This window comes from Balaenoptera borealis (genome assembly GCF_965194805.1).
Source record: "Balaenoptera borealis genome assembly, chromosome: 6".
NCBI classification, from domain to species: domain Eukaryota; kingdom Metazoa; phylum Chordata; class Mammalia; order Artiodactyla; family Balaenopteridae; genus Balaenoptera; species Balaenoptera borealis.
In genome coordinates this window covers 75,854,707-75,871,908 of record NC_138863.1, presented here as the reverse complement: position 1 = coordinate 75,871,908, position 17,202 = coordinate 75,854,707, and the positions used below count along the sequence as shown (strand labels likewise).

The 17,202-nt window shown below is 35.6% G+C and overlaps 1 pseudogene across 1 annotated transcript; it reads right to left on the bottom strand.

Moving 5' to 3' along the window:
* Positions 1-559: 559 nt before the first annotated feature.
* On the bottom strand, positions 560-16,363 carry LOC309630612 (transmembrane emp24 domain-containing protein 2 pseudogene; annotated as a pseudogene). Its single transcript has one exon. The product of its transcript is annotated as a transmembrane emp24 domain-containing protein 2 pseudogene (transcript).
* Positions 16,364-17,202: the final 839 nt, after the last annotated feature.

The window sequence follows — 17,202 nt, the reverse complement described above, 5'->3', positions numbered from 1 at the left end:
GCCTACTTTCCTGGCAGTTGTAATATACATAATCAAACTGTGCAAAATAATTTAGAGTTTAATGATCCCTACCCACCTCACCCTTCATACAACACTTTTTCATTTGAAGGGTAAGTAGTTTAGCATAAAAATCTCTGGGTCAGAAATATTTTATAAAATTCTATCTATTTCATTGTTCTTTTTCAATTTCCCTTATCTTCTTTGTTGTTCTCACAATATAACCATGTTGATCAAACTGTTCCTTACAGATTTCTTTTTTTTTTTTTTTAATTTATTTTATTTATTTATTTATGGCTGTGTTGGGTCTTCGTTTCTGTGCAAGGGCTTTCTCTAGTTGTGGCAAGTGGGGCAACTCTTCATCGCGGTGCGCGGGCCTCTCACTATCGCGGCCTCTCTTGTTGCGGAGCACAGGCTCCAGACGCGCAGGCTCAGTAATTGCGGCTCACGGGCCCAGTTGCTCCGCGGCATGTGGGATCTTCCCAGACCAGGGCTCGAACCCGTGTTCCCTTCATTGGCAGGCAGATTCTCAACCACTGCGCCACCAGGGAAGCCCCAGATTTCTTTTGAGTTTCATAAAATATGTCTTGATATGTTTATCCACTTCTCCACCTAGTGAATGATATTTTTGAATTATGTTTTGCTTCTTTGCTGAACCAGTTGGTAGCATCATTTTGAAAATCCTAGCAAGCTTAAATATCAAACTTTCCAATCCCTCATCTTAAGCTATCAATTAAATATTCTCTGGGATAAGACATTAGGTCAATGACCAAAAATGTATCCCATAAATTTATGTATCATTATTACTTTTTTTCCATATTACTGACCACTTTTTCTCCTCTCACTATCCTCACTGCATTTAACTCCCAAAATTGTGCCCTCTGCTCAACTCTTTTTACCATTGGGAAATTGATCCAAAGTAAGGGCTTAAATTTGGTTAAATCCTACCTTTATCTCCTTCTCTGGTTTACGTTCCAGTCTCATTTTCCTACTTTCTTTACAACAAAACAAGTTTCTTAGTTGCAGCCAGTTAAGCCAACCATGGTCTTTTCCCCGTGGGGGCGCCCAGCATGCAATGGTTGCAAACAGCAGCCTCCTCGGTAGTGCGTGCAGCCTGTTGCCTGTACAGGATGCCCTAAGGGACCTTGGAGACAGCCCTTTCCAGTGGACATTCATGACTGGCATGCTGTCCTCAATCTAGGCTCCAGGTAGGTATGTGCGGTGCCTTTGGAAATCCCCAGGGCACAGTGACCAGAGTCCATGTTGGCCAAGTCATAATGACCATTGGCACCAAGCCGCAGAGCAAGGAGCATGCAATTGAGGCCCTCTGTAAGGCCAAGTTCAAGTTCCCTGGCCACCAGAAGATGCACATCTCCAAGAAGTGGGGATTTACTAAGTTTAATGTGGATGAATTTGAAAACATGGTGGCAGAAGAGCGGCTCATCCCAGATACCTGTGGGGTCAAATACATCCCTAATTGTGGTCCCCTGGACAAATGACAGGCCCTGCACTCATGAGAGCCTTGGTGCTGTCCCCTCCTTACTCATGCCCACCAATGAATCCTACTTTCCTGTCAAAAAACAAAAACAAACAAAAAACAACAGACAAACAAAAAAACCCAAGTCTCTTAGAAACTTAGGATCTTAGAGCTGAATAAAACTAGATGAAAATTAGCCCAAACTCTCAACAAATGACAATTCCTAACAGTGGTTGTGGTAGACAGAATAATGCTCCCTCCCCTGAAAGAATAAAATGTCCACTTCCTAATCTCCAGAACCTTTGAATATGTTACCTTATGGGACAAAATGGACATTGCAGATGTGATTAAATCAAGGACCTTGAGATGGGTAGATTATCAGGTGGTCCCAAAGTAATCACAAAAATCTTGATAAGAGAGAGGTAAGAAAATCAGAAAAGACCGAGATAGGGGTGTGCATATCTGGGGGAAGGGGAGTGGTGTGTGTGTGCGTGTGTGTGTGTGTGTGTGTGAGCTGGAGAGAGGCGGAGAGAGAGAGAGAGATTTAAAAGTGCTACCCTGCTGATACTGAAGATGGAAGAAGGACATAGCCTAGGGAATGTAGGGGGCCTCTAGAAACTGGAAAAGGCAAGGAAACAGATTCTCCTCTTAGAGTCTCCAGAAAGAATGCAGCCTTACCAACAGTGTCTGGTTAAGCCATTAAGTTTGTGGTAACTTGTTAGAGCAGCAATAGGAAACTAATACTATGGCCAAAAATTTGAACCCTTATAGAATCAGGGAAATCATCATTTTCTAAATTAGCCTTTTCCACCATTGAAAGTTTAAATGTTCAGGAAAGTTAACTTGAGTTGAATTCTAACCTAGATAGCTACCTGTTACCTCAGATGACAGCTTCTACGTGGTCTCATTGACTTTACTTCTAAGGAGTGTGTCATTTCACAGTGTGGTCATTTTGTATGTGTTACGATCATTTTCTCAGTCTTCCAGTTAAAACCAAAATGAAACAAAAATTTATTACCACGTTTTTTACTTTGGGGAGGTAAAAATCTGTCATCATGCTATATATGTCAGATTTTTCTTTCTTCTTCATTTCCATCTCCACCAGGCTGGTACAAGCCTCTCCCTCAGGCTATGATGATTGCAATGGTCTCTGAACTCTGAATTCTGAACTCTTCTTCATGTCTCCAGTCTGAGGTCTTCTCAATTCAGCCTATATGCTGCTGCCAGTAAAATCTTCCTAAATAACTAATTTCAAGTCATTCCCTGGCTTAGGAGCCTGTTTTCCCCTATTGCTCATCAGTTATAAAGCTTTTATACCTAAATCTCAGGTTCCTTTATAATGTCCTTCAGCGGAGCTGGCTTCATGGGCCCACGGCCTGTTCTGTGCTCAGGGCCACGTGCGTAGAAAGGCCTGATTCTTGCTTAAGACACTGCTATCACTATCCCAAAATTCTTAAAAAGTTTTGAACGCCCACCATTTTCATTATGTATTGGAAATTATGTATAGTATAGCAAATTATGTAGCTTGCTCTGTCCCTGAGTTTATCTACATTTTATTTTGTGATCTCATTCTGTCTCAGTATAGCCTTATTTCTGGAAGGCAGATATTACTTTTGTTCCTTGAATTTACCATCTTTAGCCAACTCCTTTTTCCTAACAGTTGCTATTTCTTTTTCTTGGAATGCCCTTTCTCTTTCATTTCATGCTTCTAGGCCCAGCTCAGGCACTGTGATTGTGCCCAAGAATACTGCATTGTACATAGTCTGTGTTCCTTAAATGTCATTTCTCCTTCTAGCTCCATGCCTTCTTCCTTTCCTTACTGGCAACTTTGTCAATGAAATCTTATCTACTTCTTCAGTTCTCACTAATATCTCTTCTCTGAATTTAATTTGCACTTTACTGTTTCATAATTACTCCATGTACTGTAGCATTTTCTCCTGATCTGTGTCATAACTGTGTAAGAACAATAAACTTATCTTGCCCTATTGTGTATCTACCCTGGAATAAGGACAGTAGTGGATGTATACAAATAATATGTATTTGCTAATGCATTAATCATCTACCAACAGTTTTCCTGTCACTGAATACCCTAAGAATATGGGAAGCTACTTAAAAACCTTTCTGCTTATATGGAAATTAAGTTAGTTCCAGAAATGTCACTTACACTGTTACTCCCAGGAAGTTAATATTATTTCCTAACTTCTCCCACATTAAAAAGACTAAATGGAGATACATTTTTTTTTGAGCAAGTATCATTGAAACAATTTAACTTGAAGCCATAATATCCTGGAATTTTCTTATAAGTGAATTTATTTTTGGAATATTAAGAATTACATCTATCTGATTGCTAAATATAACAAAGTGAATTATAAGTTTATATAAAAATTTATATATAGTATATGTACATATGTGTATGTACATACTGCATATCTGTACCTACGGCAACAGAAAGTAGGATTGGAGAGTTTTGGTTTTTTCCCCCACATTTCCTATAAATTCTAATAATACTTCCCCTCATGGAGAGCACTGTATGTGTGAAGTGAAAGATTTTCATCTGTAATTTGACCTCTACTGTAGTTCATAATAGTGGAGGATCACTGGTTAAAGGGAGAATCAAACTTGAGAAGGTCGGCCTTGGACAGAACTTACCTTCTAAAATAATGGCTATAGAAAAGAAAGGCTGAAGGGTAACAAGATGGAGAACACTGAGGGATTTTCAATTATCTTTGGTGAATAGATTTTTCTTCTGATGCTAACCATTCCTATTGTAAAAGACCTGGCCATGTAAGTGAGATAGAGGAAAAGGGCAGGCTAGGCCATTTGGAACATAGGAAATGAATATAAAGGGTCACAAAAGCTCAGGATGGCAAAACTAAAAAGAAAAAGTTGGTCTGATACTTAAAACACTTCTATGCTTTAAAGAACTTTCTAATGTTATTGTTTGAAAGAAGCATCAATAGCTTATACAAATATGTTCTCTTATGCATTCAGTTTTTCTTATTTTGAAAGCATATAGTTAAATTGGTGTTACAGTCAACTTGGTGGATTTACTTGTGGTGAGTCTATGCACTTTCTGTGTGGTTTGGTCATCCTTTAATTTTTAACCCAACCGTTAAAAATGGCCTTTTATTCATTGTCGTATTGATTTAGGCAATAATCAACTGTTAAAGACTTCCTAGAAAAGTCATCATATCGTTAAAAATCCAGCAGTCTACAAAGCTGGAAGTTGTGCTGATATTCAGGCAGACTCATAATCTAAAGAAATGAGAATCAGGAACTGGGTCAAACAAGTGTTTAGTCTTTCAGGAGCCTAATTCTTTTAATATAGTTATTAAATTTTTAAAATAGGAAAGCTATTGAATTTGTATATTAATTTCATATCCAGACATTTTGGTAAATTATCTTTTTGTATGTAGTGGAAGCAATCTCTGATTTTGGTTTGCAGCAATAACCCTAAAACTTTTCAAAGAGAAAGTCTTTCAGCATGGTCATTAAAAGGCTCTGCATTTCATTCTCTGCTTTGAAATAAGAACTTTTATATTTGAGATTCTTCTTCTCTCTCTTTGAGCTATCCAATGCCAACCCAACTAACTCTCTGAAAGCACGATGTCAACATTTTTTATTCATTTAAATTTTTTTTATGGTAGTGCTCCCTGGTTACCTAGAATTTTACTCTTAGTGGGTACTTGGCCTAAATAATCACAAGCTCCATTATTATCTCTTTGACACTACATACCAAGGACTCCTAAATTTTTAACATCTCAACTCCTTTCAGCTACCTCAGCTTTTAAACCAACATCAAAAAAACCTGCACATTTCCCTGAAGTTCTCGTTCTTAGACCCAGCACCCTGACACCTCTTTACTGAAACAGGGTGATTTGCCAATTAAAAAATATCAACTTAAATGAGTGTAACCACTACCATTACAGTGAAGACAAAGCATTTCCATCATTCCATAAACTTTCCTCTTGCACCATTGCAGTCATTAACATTTTCCTACTCCATGGCCTCTGACAAATGCTGATCTGCTTACTATCACAGTACATTTGCATTTTCTAAAGATGCATATGAAAGGTGTAGGGGATGAAAAATAATTTTCCCTCTGTTCTTCTGAGTTCTTAGCTGAGCTTCCTGTAATAAAACACAGATTAAAAAGATAAAAGCCAAAACTTAATAACATATATACTTTATATATGCATGAGAGATAACCAGGGAAAAAATGAGTAACTCAGAGAGGTGACTTTAGAATTCAGACTTTACCATTTTAACAGGGACAAGCGAGGAGGAATGTAAGTCTCTTAGGGGAAAGTAAATAATTTTTAGGACAGATGAATGGGCCTTTAAAAGAATAGATGGAAGATATGGTAGTTAATCACAAAGTTTGTCTGAGTGTGATGTCAATGTCTAGACTCTCCTTTGATAAGAGTCAATCTTCTGTGGTTTAATGAAATTCCCAAGAAATGGATTTATTGACAGTTGGGTTCCTTTTGGAGGATCTGAATTTAAGCAGATAAGGGGAGGTCAAAGAAAGCCTCTTCCTGCACTTGCCGCTTTTCAAGTGTTTACAGCTCAAAATAAACAATATATTGAAGTGGCATATTTTGAATGGCATGTCCTGAATTTCTACAGTCATTATTTTGGGATGGCATATTCTACTACCCTTCAAAGGACTCACAGTAAGTATGCTTTTGTATCTGGATTCTTTCATTTAGCATAATTCTGTTAAGATCCATTCATGTGTTTGCATATATCAGCAGTCCTTTTATTTTAATTGCTGAGTAGTATTTCATTGTATTCATGTACCACAATTTGTTTATCTAATTTAATTCAGACTTGGGATTTTTCTAGTTTTTTTCTATTATGAATGAAGCTGTTAGGAACATTAGAGTAATAGTATTTTTGTGAGAATGTGCTTTCATTTCTTCTGGAGAAATATTTAAAAATTGGATCCTGGATTGTAAATTGATTAAATTAATATTTTTACCTATATAACATATAATATTTTTACTTATACTAATTATCAAAGTGTCTATATTATTTTGCACTCTCACCAACAATATATGTGAGTTCTATTTGTTTGACATTTTTAAATACTTAGTATTTTTGGTCTTTAATTTTAGACATTCAACTATATACTAATGATATCTCATTGTGGTTTTAGTTTGCATTTCTTAAAAATAAATGACATTGAAAAACATTCATGTGCTCATTAGTCACCTTTATATCTTCTTTAATGAAGTATCAGTTCAATGATTTGTTAGTCTGAATATTGAGTAGCAAGCACTATTATTTCTTTTTCTTATCTTATTCCAGTGGCTAGGACACATTGTATAGAAGTGGGATGAAAAGAAATCTGTACTTTGTTTCTGATATTAAGAGGAAATCATTTGATATTTTATCATTAGTTACAATGTTAGGTTTAGGTTTTTTATAGATATCCTTTATAACTTTGAAGGAGTCGAGTTGCCTTCTAATGTTAAGTTTCTGATAGTGTTTTTGTATTATGTTGAATTTTGTCAAATGACTTTTTGCATCTATTTTAATGATTTTATTAACTTTCTATTTTAGTCTTTTAATATAACTTGAATTAAATTGATAAATTTTCAAGTGTTAAATCAACTTTTCATTCTTGTGATAAATCCCACTTGTTAATCTACTTTATTTTTATGTATTACTGTACATGTTTTCAAATGTCTGCTTATGGATTTTTGCATCTGCATTCACGAAGGATTTTGATCAGTAGTTTTACTTTTGAGCAATGTCTTTGATTCTGATAACAGAATAATATTGGTCTTCTACAATGGTTGGAAAATGTTCCTCCTTTTTTCTGGAAGAGATTGTGGGGATTCCTTATTATTTCTTCCCTTAAAGTTTTGTAGAATTCACCAGTAAAGACCTCTTGGTCTAAAGATATTTTTGTAGGAAAGTTAACTATAAACTCAATTTCCTAAATAGATGTAGAACTATTCTGGTTATCTACATCTTCTTGAATAAGCTTTAGTAGTTGGAGTCACTTAAGAAATTTGCCCATTTGTCTAACTTTTAAAATTTATTGTTATAAAGTTTTTGATATTATTTTATTATCCTTTTACTATCTTTAGGATCTGTAGTGATGTCCCATTGCCTTTTCCTGTTAGTGGTAAATTGTTTATTCTGTTTATGTTTGATTAGCCTAGCAAGCAGTTGATTAGTTTCATTTACCTTCTCAAAGAACCAGCTTTTAGTTTCCTTAATTTTCTCTGCGTTTTCTGTGTTCTATTTCTGCTGTTTGTTATTGCCTTACTTCTACCTGTTTTGGGGTTTAATTTGTTCTTGTTCTGATTTCTTTAGGTGGAAGCTTATATGGTATGTAACTTCAGATATTCTAATTTTTATCTCTAGTAGTTTGTTTTTGGACTATTTATATATTCATTGCTTTCCTCGTCATATCAATATTAATGATTTCCTCTAACTTTGTGAAAGCTACCTGTGGTACTCTGGACTGGATCTTGAAACAGAAAGAGGACCTTAACAGAAAAACTGGTGAAATCCAAATAAAGTCTGAATGGTAGTTAATAGTAATGTAAAAATGTCAGTTTCTTAGTTTTTACAGATGTGCCATGGTAATGTAAACTGGTAAAAATGGGGGAACTGAATGGGAGATATACAGAAAACTCTGCACTATGTTTGCAACTTGTCTGTAAATTTAAAATTATTCAAAATGAAAAAATTATATAAAAAGAACTTTCATTGACTTCAATCTAGTTTTTTGTTTTTTGTTTTCACCCTATTTCTCTACCCACACTCTCAGCAAAAAGTCTCAGTTGATGAGAAATGTCACTATTGCCCACCTTTCTCTTACATATACTCTGATACAGCTTCCATGCTCCCTAATTCATCAAAATTCTTCTTATCAAGATGGTCAATGACATCACAATGCTAATATAGAGGTGAGGTACCTGGTATAGAGAACAAGCTCAATAAAGAGATTTTTGGTGTAATAAATAACATTTACACAAGATATTAATTCTACTTAAACAATACTTGTAGTAGTAGACTATGTTATAGTAGTAAATAGGTCTCGAACTCTAGGGACTTAAGATAATAAAGACATATCTCACATAAAATTTGATGTGGATCAGGTAACTCTTTACAACTTGAAGCTAGAGGATCTAGAAAAATAGTGTCCCAATTGTTGTATCAGGATGAGAGAGAGTCAGAGAATTGTGCTATATAGTTTTCAAATCCAGGCCTGAAGTTCCTACATCACGTGTATCCATATTCCATTGGCCATTCCTGAATCATACATACACAATCTAACTTAAAGGAGGACTGGACAATGTAGTCATCTGTGTGCCCCAAAAGAGGAAATGATTTGATTAATATGTAATATTATCTCTGTCAAAATCTAAAATTTTCTGAGATAAAGTTGGAAAGCCAGTCATGCCTAGCTAATAACCAATTGTATGACTGATTGACTCATTGATAGTTGATCAACAAATTTGGCAGAAATTTACAATTTTCTTCCAATGTCCATCCCTTTATTCTTCCACAGTAATAGAAAGCCAATTTTTTTAGTAACCACATGGCTACTCTGAGAAAAGACTACATCATTAGCTTTCTTTGCAACGTGATGTGGTCCTATAGCACTAGGCTATAACGAGAAATGCTCTGTACATCAACTGAGAAGTGGCTTTAATGGAAGGTCATGTGTCTTTATCTCCTACTTACATTTGGCCATGATTTTTAAAATATGGCCAAGTCTCTAGCAACTACACTGGACCATTAGATGACATTGGGAATGGAAGCCAAACATGGCAAAGGCATAAGAGATAAGAAGCCTTATTCCTTGACAGCATGTAGCATCTTTCCATCTCTAGTATTTTCTCCCTTGACTCTCTGAATATGGAAAAAATAACTTCTATCTTACTAAGTCAAATTTAAATTTTTTTTCTTCAGTTACTTTCAGACAAACTTAATCATGAAAGATACAGCAAGCAATCAATTGATTAAAAATGATTAACTATACCTACATATAGACTTATATGTTCTAACTTAGGATTTTCAGGTCTCTCATTCATTTACATGCATTGTCATTCAATTTTGCATCAGACCAGAGTGTGATCTCTGGGCTCAAATTGTCTGAATTAGATGATAGATTTACTACTAGCTAGAAGACTGGCAATGGGCAAGTTTTGTAGTGTTTTAAAGTTTATCTTACATTTCTTTAAATAGTAGTATTTTAATCCACATAATAGGTTTTTACTCTTTTTTTAAATTAATTTTTATTGGAGTATGGTCGCTTTATAATGTTGTGTTAGCCTCCACTGCACAACAAAATGAATCAGCCATATACATACAGATATCCTCTCCCTTTTGGATTTCCCTCCCATTTAGGTTACCACAAGACACTAGGTGAGTACCCTGTGCTATACAGCATGTTCCCATCAGTTGTCCATTTTATACATAGTATCAATAATGTATATGTGTCAATCCCAGTCTCCCAATTCCTGCCACCCCACCCCTTTGGTATCCATACATTTGTTCTCTACGTCTGTGTCTCTATTTCTGCTTTGCAACTAAGATCTTCTAATTAATTAATTTATTAATTTATTTATGGCTGTGTTGGGTCTTCGTTTCTGTGCAAGGGCTTTCTCTAGTTGTGGCAAGCGGGGGCCACTCTTCATCGCGGTGCGTGGGCCTCTCACTATCGCGGCCTCTCTTGTTGCGGAGCACAGGCTCCAGACCCGCAGGCTCAGTAATTGTGGCTCACGGGCCCAGCTGTTCCGCGGCATGTGGGATCTTCCCAGACCAGGGCTCGAACCCGTGTCCCCTGCATTGGCAGGCAGATTCTCAACCACTGCGCCACCAGAGAAGCCCCTTAAGATCTTCTATACCAGGTGTCCCCAACCCCCAGGCCATGGACTGGTTAGGAACCGGGCCGCACAGCAGGAGGTGAGCGGCAGTGGAGCGAGTGAAGCTTCATCTGCCGCTCCCCATCACTCGCATTACACCTGAACCATGCCCCCACCCCCGCCCGGTCCGTGGAAAAATTGTCTTCCACAAAACCAGTCCCTGGTGCCAAAAAGGTTGGGGACCACTGATCTATACCTTTTTTCTAAATTCCACATATATGAGATATTATACGATATTTGCTTTTCTCTTTCTGACTTACTTCACTCTGTATGACACGTTCTAGGGCCATAATAGGCTTTTAGAACGATTAAATAAGTCAGTGCCTTTAAGGTGCTCACCAGACTTAACAGCACAGAGAAAGTAGTCCTAAAATGATATTTCTTTCACAACAAGTGAAGCAATGGCACTGCCTGTTTAGATTCCTTCATTGATTTAAACCAAGGTTATATTCAGATAATAATATATTAATATGGAAAAATTAACGGAGTCTTTTTTTTGGCTTGGATAAATTTACTAACTTTATGAGGCCATCCGATGCTACTAAGTTAGTAGTACTCATGTTATTATACTTAGAAGTTTAAGTAATACATGGTGGTGCATTCCTTTATATCTCAAAATAAGAAAAGTATGCACAACATTAAAGATGACAAATCAAAAACAATTAGGTTTAAAATTAGATTCGTAATAGAAAAATCTGATCCCTGGAAAAAACTTGTCCCGCTGCGTGTGTGTCTGTGTGTGTGTGTATGACATCATATATACCAGTTCTTCTCAAAGTGCGGTCCCTAGACCTGCAGCATAAACAACATCTGGGAACTTGTTAGAAATGCAAATTCTCTGGCACAACCCCAGACTTACTGAAAGAGAAATCTGTGTTTTAAAAATCCTAATGATTTTAGTGCAGGCTAAAGTTTGAGAACCACGGATGTCTATCTTTAGCTAAAATACTAAGGTTAACAAAAGATTTCAGTTTATACAGAGTCACCAAGCGAATTGGTGATCTTAATGAGGATTCAGCTTGAGTTCCAGCAATATTTGGTTTTCCTGCATGAATTTAACCCAGCTAAACAATTTATATTTTATTTATTTGTTTTCTATTATGTCTTCCTTCATTATGTCCTAAATTTATTCAAAACTTTACACGATAAATTTTTATGGATACTTTGGTAAAAACATGTTATAAATATCAAATGATTTAAATTACATGCAAAGAAATAAATTAAAAAATGATATTACTCTAACCCTGATCAAGCTGCTTTGCTTTTCCACTGGTCTTAAGATACACCCTGCATGTAACAACTTGTTAAGCTCATCCAAGAACAACTTCTTCATGACTTGATAAAAATTAAAGAGATAATAGAATAGTATAATAAAATACAACAGTGCACGTAAATACAATATCTAAAACAATAGTCTCTACCTGTTGAGTATCCTAGAATTTAGGTCTGAGAAACCTCTCTGGTCATCAGCTGCCTAACAGGATGTAGCTCAAACAAGGTTCCTTTTAATATATTCCTTCAGTATATGCTAGAACATATATTATTTCAGAATATAAAATTTACTTCCCATTCAGAATATTAGTTACAGAAAATATTTTCCTCATGGCTTTTCCCATTCTTTTTCAAGCACTCCATAGATCTATGGATTTAATTTCAAAGTGTTTGGAAATTTTGATGGAAATCTTTAAAACTTGAATAAAGTAAAATGGGGCAAGCAATAATAATATGTGGCAAAATGTCACTAATATTAATGTAGTTTGTCCAAAATCTTCAAGCATTAAGCATTTTGATATTCTCTGAAAAGTGCTTTTATTTTACTTAAAGCCTTACAGCAAATTTATTAGTGTTTTCTCTATCACTACTATATTTGACCTGTGCATCCTGGAATACTTCCCTCTGTGATTACCAAGGAGGTTGCAGGGTGGGAAATGGTGAAGATAAATTATACTTATCAATCACTCCATGACTGGTGGTTTGTTCCAGCCTTTATCCCCAAGGCACTGCTTCTTGAATGTAATTAAAGTAAACGTCCTGTATCCATAAAGGCAAAGTATTTTACATCAGTTTTTAAATTCAGTTTAAGGAATAATATTAAACATCATTTAAAGTAAAAGTTTTAGTATGAGGCAAGTGTTTTAATATTTTGTTTTTAAAACCATGTGAGCTTAGGTATTTAATATAACAGATATATATATATTAAATATGGTAATATCAATTTTGCATAAAAAGCTAAATATGTTTATATCTATATATAGGCATATGCATTCTAAATCCAATCCAACTTTTGATATGGTTAAAGGTATTAAAGCTTTTTCAATATTCCAAATTGAATGTATTACATATAGTCCTCTATATCATGTAACAATACTCTTTCGTATGTTTGACAATCACTTTTCTAGCTCCTTTAATTATTGTTTTCTTACTGTACATCATAGAGGAGATGTGGAAACATGTTAAATAAATTTGTAAAGCACAAACCTGCAAAATATTCCTATTTATCACTGACTATGTGATAGCAAAATTATAATCAGATATTTAATTAATATTTTATACTGCAGTATCCAAAGTTTGCCATGAAATCAATATAACATATGAGATGCAACCAGGTTACATAACACCACATTGCTTTTCTTTTTGCATATGAATAAAACAAATCTGAATTATACAAAATCCAGTAAAAGTTTTCATTCTTTGGAAGAAAGACTCCATATTCTTGGAACTGAGGGTATTACAGTGAAGAACTTAGATAAGGTCCTTGCTCTCATAGTCTACAGGTTCTAGTGCCAGGTGGGGATGGGGGGGGAGTAAACAATTGATTATTTAAATGGGATAGGTTGAAAATGATAAAGTGCTATGAAGAAAATAAAAGGATAATAAGTAGAGAATCAGCGGTTGGTGATGAGAACCTTAAAAAACTTTAGCTGTTTTGGTCAAGGAAGGCTTTTCTGAGGCAGTGAGAAGTGATCCAAAACTTGAATAATGAGAAGTTAGCCACACCGATATTTTGTGGAAGAGTATTATAGATAGAAGAATAACAGATAAAAGTCTATGGAACAGGAACAAAGCATCAATGGAAAGAAGAGTAATTTAGATGAAAAATAATTATTACGAGAAAGAGTACAGGGTCAGAGCAGTACCTCATACTCAGTATTGGGAACAATAGAAATTGAACTCTTATATAAACTGAAGTTAACCTGAGCTCACTTCTAGCCCTATCCATGACCTTGACAATTATTAGGACAGTGATGGCTTGAAAGGAAAACCAAGCCCCCTGACCAAGGAAAAGCTTCATGGAATGTTTTAACAGTATTTCTACAGCTATAGAACACTCTAGTCATATAACACAAACATTCAATATCAAAACCCGGAAAAAGAAAAACTAAACCCAAATAATTAGTCCTGCAGCAGGAAGAAAGGGGATTACTAAAAATATAAAAGGAAGAATTGAATTATGAAACAAAATGTTAAGAGTTTCATGTTTGGGTGATTATGGAATTAGATATAAAAGCAAACAAATAAGCAAACAGTGAGATGTTAAGGAAAATAATTCCTCAAAAGTTGGAAATGAGTACCAAAGTTGACTACAAGTAACATTAGCACCTGAGACTTCATAGAAATTCCAGAGAATCCACTGAACATCTCAGAAAATATGAAATGAAGTTTAAGATTATTTACTATGAAGGAGGAGTTAACGTTTATTCCTTGTTAATGTTATACTTAATACAATGTAATCTGACTAATTTTACCAAATGTCCATTGTGTCTACTCATGTCAAATATCAATACTTGTGGATTGATATTTGTAGGAAAGCAATTAGTAAAATTCATAATTAAATACAAATAGTGATATTACCTCAATAGTTGCTAAAAACATGTTGCAAGATTCAACATTCATTCCTGATAAAATTTTTGAGATAGAATGTTACTTAATACAACAAATGTATTTATCTCAAACTAACAGCCAATCTCATGCTTGAGAGTGAACTTTTGCATAGATTGCCATGTCATAAGAAGTCAAAGGGGCTCTTTCATGGAACTATTTTTAAACCTCATTTGAAACTGATGTTAACCGCATTTATTTATTTGTTTTTGTTTTTAAAAAGAATTATTTATTTACTGAACCTGGGGCAGATTAGATACACAACCAGTTTTAAATTTACATCTTTTAAATTAATTTTGAAGTGTTTTCACACACACATGCACACAAGTTGGCATGCAACAGCTGTTCTAAGGTAAAACACAGTCACCTTAAACTGTTGAAAGTATTTTCACCCAAGGTTGAAAAATTGTTTATCCTGAACATGAAAACCTGTAACAAATTTAAATTAATTATATAAAATTTGTTACTAGTGGTTTTCCCCTTGCAAAGATCCAAAAAAAATGTACAAGTAACTAATATACATCAGTCACAATATAATCCTGGATCATCCCCACACCAAAAGAAAGACCCAAGGAAAACAAACACAAACACACTAGTACTGACAGTGTTGTTCAGTGAGCTAATTAAACAGTAGCCAAAATGCCACTGATCAAAAATAAGATAGTGGTTGTATATCACTGCAAAGAAATCAAGAGGCTTTTAACCCTTTGGCATCAGAAATCCAGATTTTTCCAATTATGTGAATGCATACCTCCCACGTGCCAAGAGTAGAGAAAGTGGATGTGCCAGCATAGAAAGAAAAAGGACTACTGTTCACGGCAACACCCAGAGAACTGGCTTTAACAGAGACTTCTTACAAGTTTAGGCAGAAACCAAAAAATGGTTCTTAGCTGCTTGTGTCAACAATTTTAAGTGGAGGTGACTGAGTTCTAAGGTTCAAAGTAAAACTTTAAAGGGGAAAAAGGTTGTTGGTTTAAGTCTTATCTTTAAAGCAAAAACAAGATAGACAAAGTAAAAAAGTACCAACTTTGTAGCATCCTCTAGTCACAGAGCTCTGCCATTAGGCTGGATAGAAAATGTCAAGATTCAGATTGTTGTTTCTGATAAGGACTCAACAAAATGAATCTTTAATGACTTGAACTGCAGGATAAGGGATCCCAAGAATGCAGTCATTTTTAGTAAAGTACTGTCAATAAAGTACTATCCTGAACAAACTGCATTTTATTATGAAAGCCAAAGGATATAAAAAGGACTATACATCTATATTCCACTTACAGTGTTTGAGTTCTGGAAGGACCTGTATAATGGAGGAAGAATTCAAATATGAAATCATGCCAATCAAATGTCAAATTTTCACTATAACTTTCCTAAAAAAAGTGTTTTCCCCCAATATCTATTAATCACAAAGAAACAAGCTGTGAATGTACAGTTTAGAAAATAAAAACGTTGAAACTAATGACATTATTATGACCAAGATGTTTGGTAAACAGTGCATTATGAGTTTGGGATCATCAGGAAAAGGCTTTTTTAAACAACCCTGCAGACTTCAAAAAATCTCTTCAGGTAGTAGATCTGTCCCAATGTCATGGCAACTAGAACAAGAGCTTCAAAGAAGGACCAAAGGACCACTCTGCTGTTTGTGTTGTCATTGACTGCCCTGTGTATTCTCTCTCGAACTTCCATGTATTCCTGTTCACGCTTTACAGCTGTCTTCGCCACTGTGAGCTCATTAATCATTTCTTCTAGCTTGTTCTGGTGAGCTTCTGTTCCCATGTCTTGTCCTTTGGGGGCCTCCCCAATATCAATGGTGAACATCACTATCTTTGGAGTCATGGTGGACATCCTATTGCTGAAACAAAACTTAAACGTTCCATCCATGTGAGCAGCAAAGGTGTATTTCCCACTGGACTTCCGGTCTCCTTTATAAATTCCTCTGTTATCAGGCCCTGCAATCTCCACGTCGATGTCCAGGAAGCCGCCCTCGGCCACCTCGAAGATGAGGCCCATCTTGGTGCCCGGGGTGACCCGCTCGAAGAAGCACTCTTCAGCATGTGCGTCGATGCTGACGAAGTAGCCCGAGACCGTGGCCAGGAGGGCGGCCCGGAGCGCCAGCAGCCCAGCGACCGTCACCACGGCCGAAGCCAGGACCGGGACTGCGGCCTCCAGAGCTGCCATCGCCGCCGCCGCCGCTGCCTTCTCAGCCGCCGCCGCCGCCTCAGCTCAACCGCATTTATTTGAAAAAAATTAACAAAAAGATATAATAAGAAAAAGGAAGCAAACTACCATTATTTGTAGATAATATGCTTATATTCCTAGAAAACCAAAAAGAATCATCTGACAATGGCTAAAAATGAAACGAGTCAAGCAGAGTAGCCAGCTTATAAATGACGTATGAAATCGGTAACTTTTGTTATATATCAACAATAAACCACTAAGTATATGTAAAAGTTGATATTCTTAATAGCAACACAGAAAACCACCTAGGAACAAAATTTCCAATAAATTCATGGAAACCGTACAATACAAGAACAATAAAGATACAAAATTCTACTAAGAAAAAAAAAAAAAGTAGACTGTATGGAGAGCCACATCTGTTCTAGATTGGGAAGACTCAAGACTATAGTTATGCCATTTCAACTATAAATTAGCCAATAAATACGTTGATTCTAATGCAAATATCCAGCATGCTTTAAAAGAATAGACAAATTGATTCTAAAATTTGTTTATCTGTGGATATAACCAGGGCATTTTTGAAGAGAAATATGGATTATCAATTGGAGATGAGGCAATTTTGGAGGAGGATTGACCTGTCAGAGTGAAACTGAATTATAATACTACAATAATCAAAACAAAGTTATTCTAGCACCTGTTAGGTGGTAAACAAGGCAATAAATTAGAAAAATACTAAAGCATATTTAACCATTTATAGGAATTTATTATACAAAAAAGGTCTAA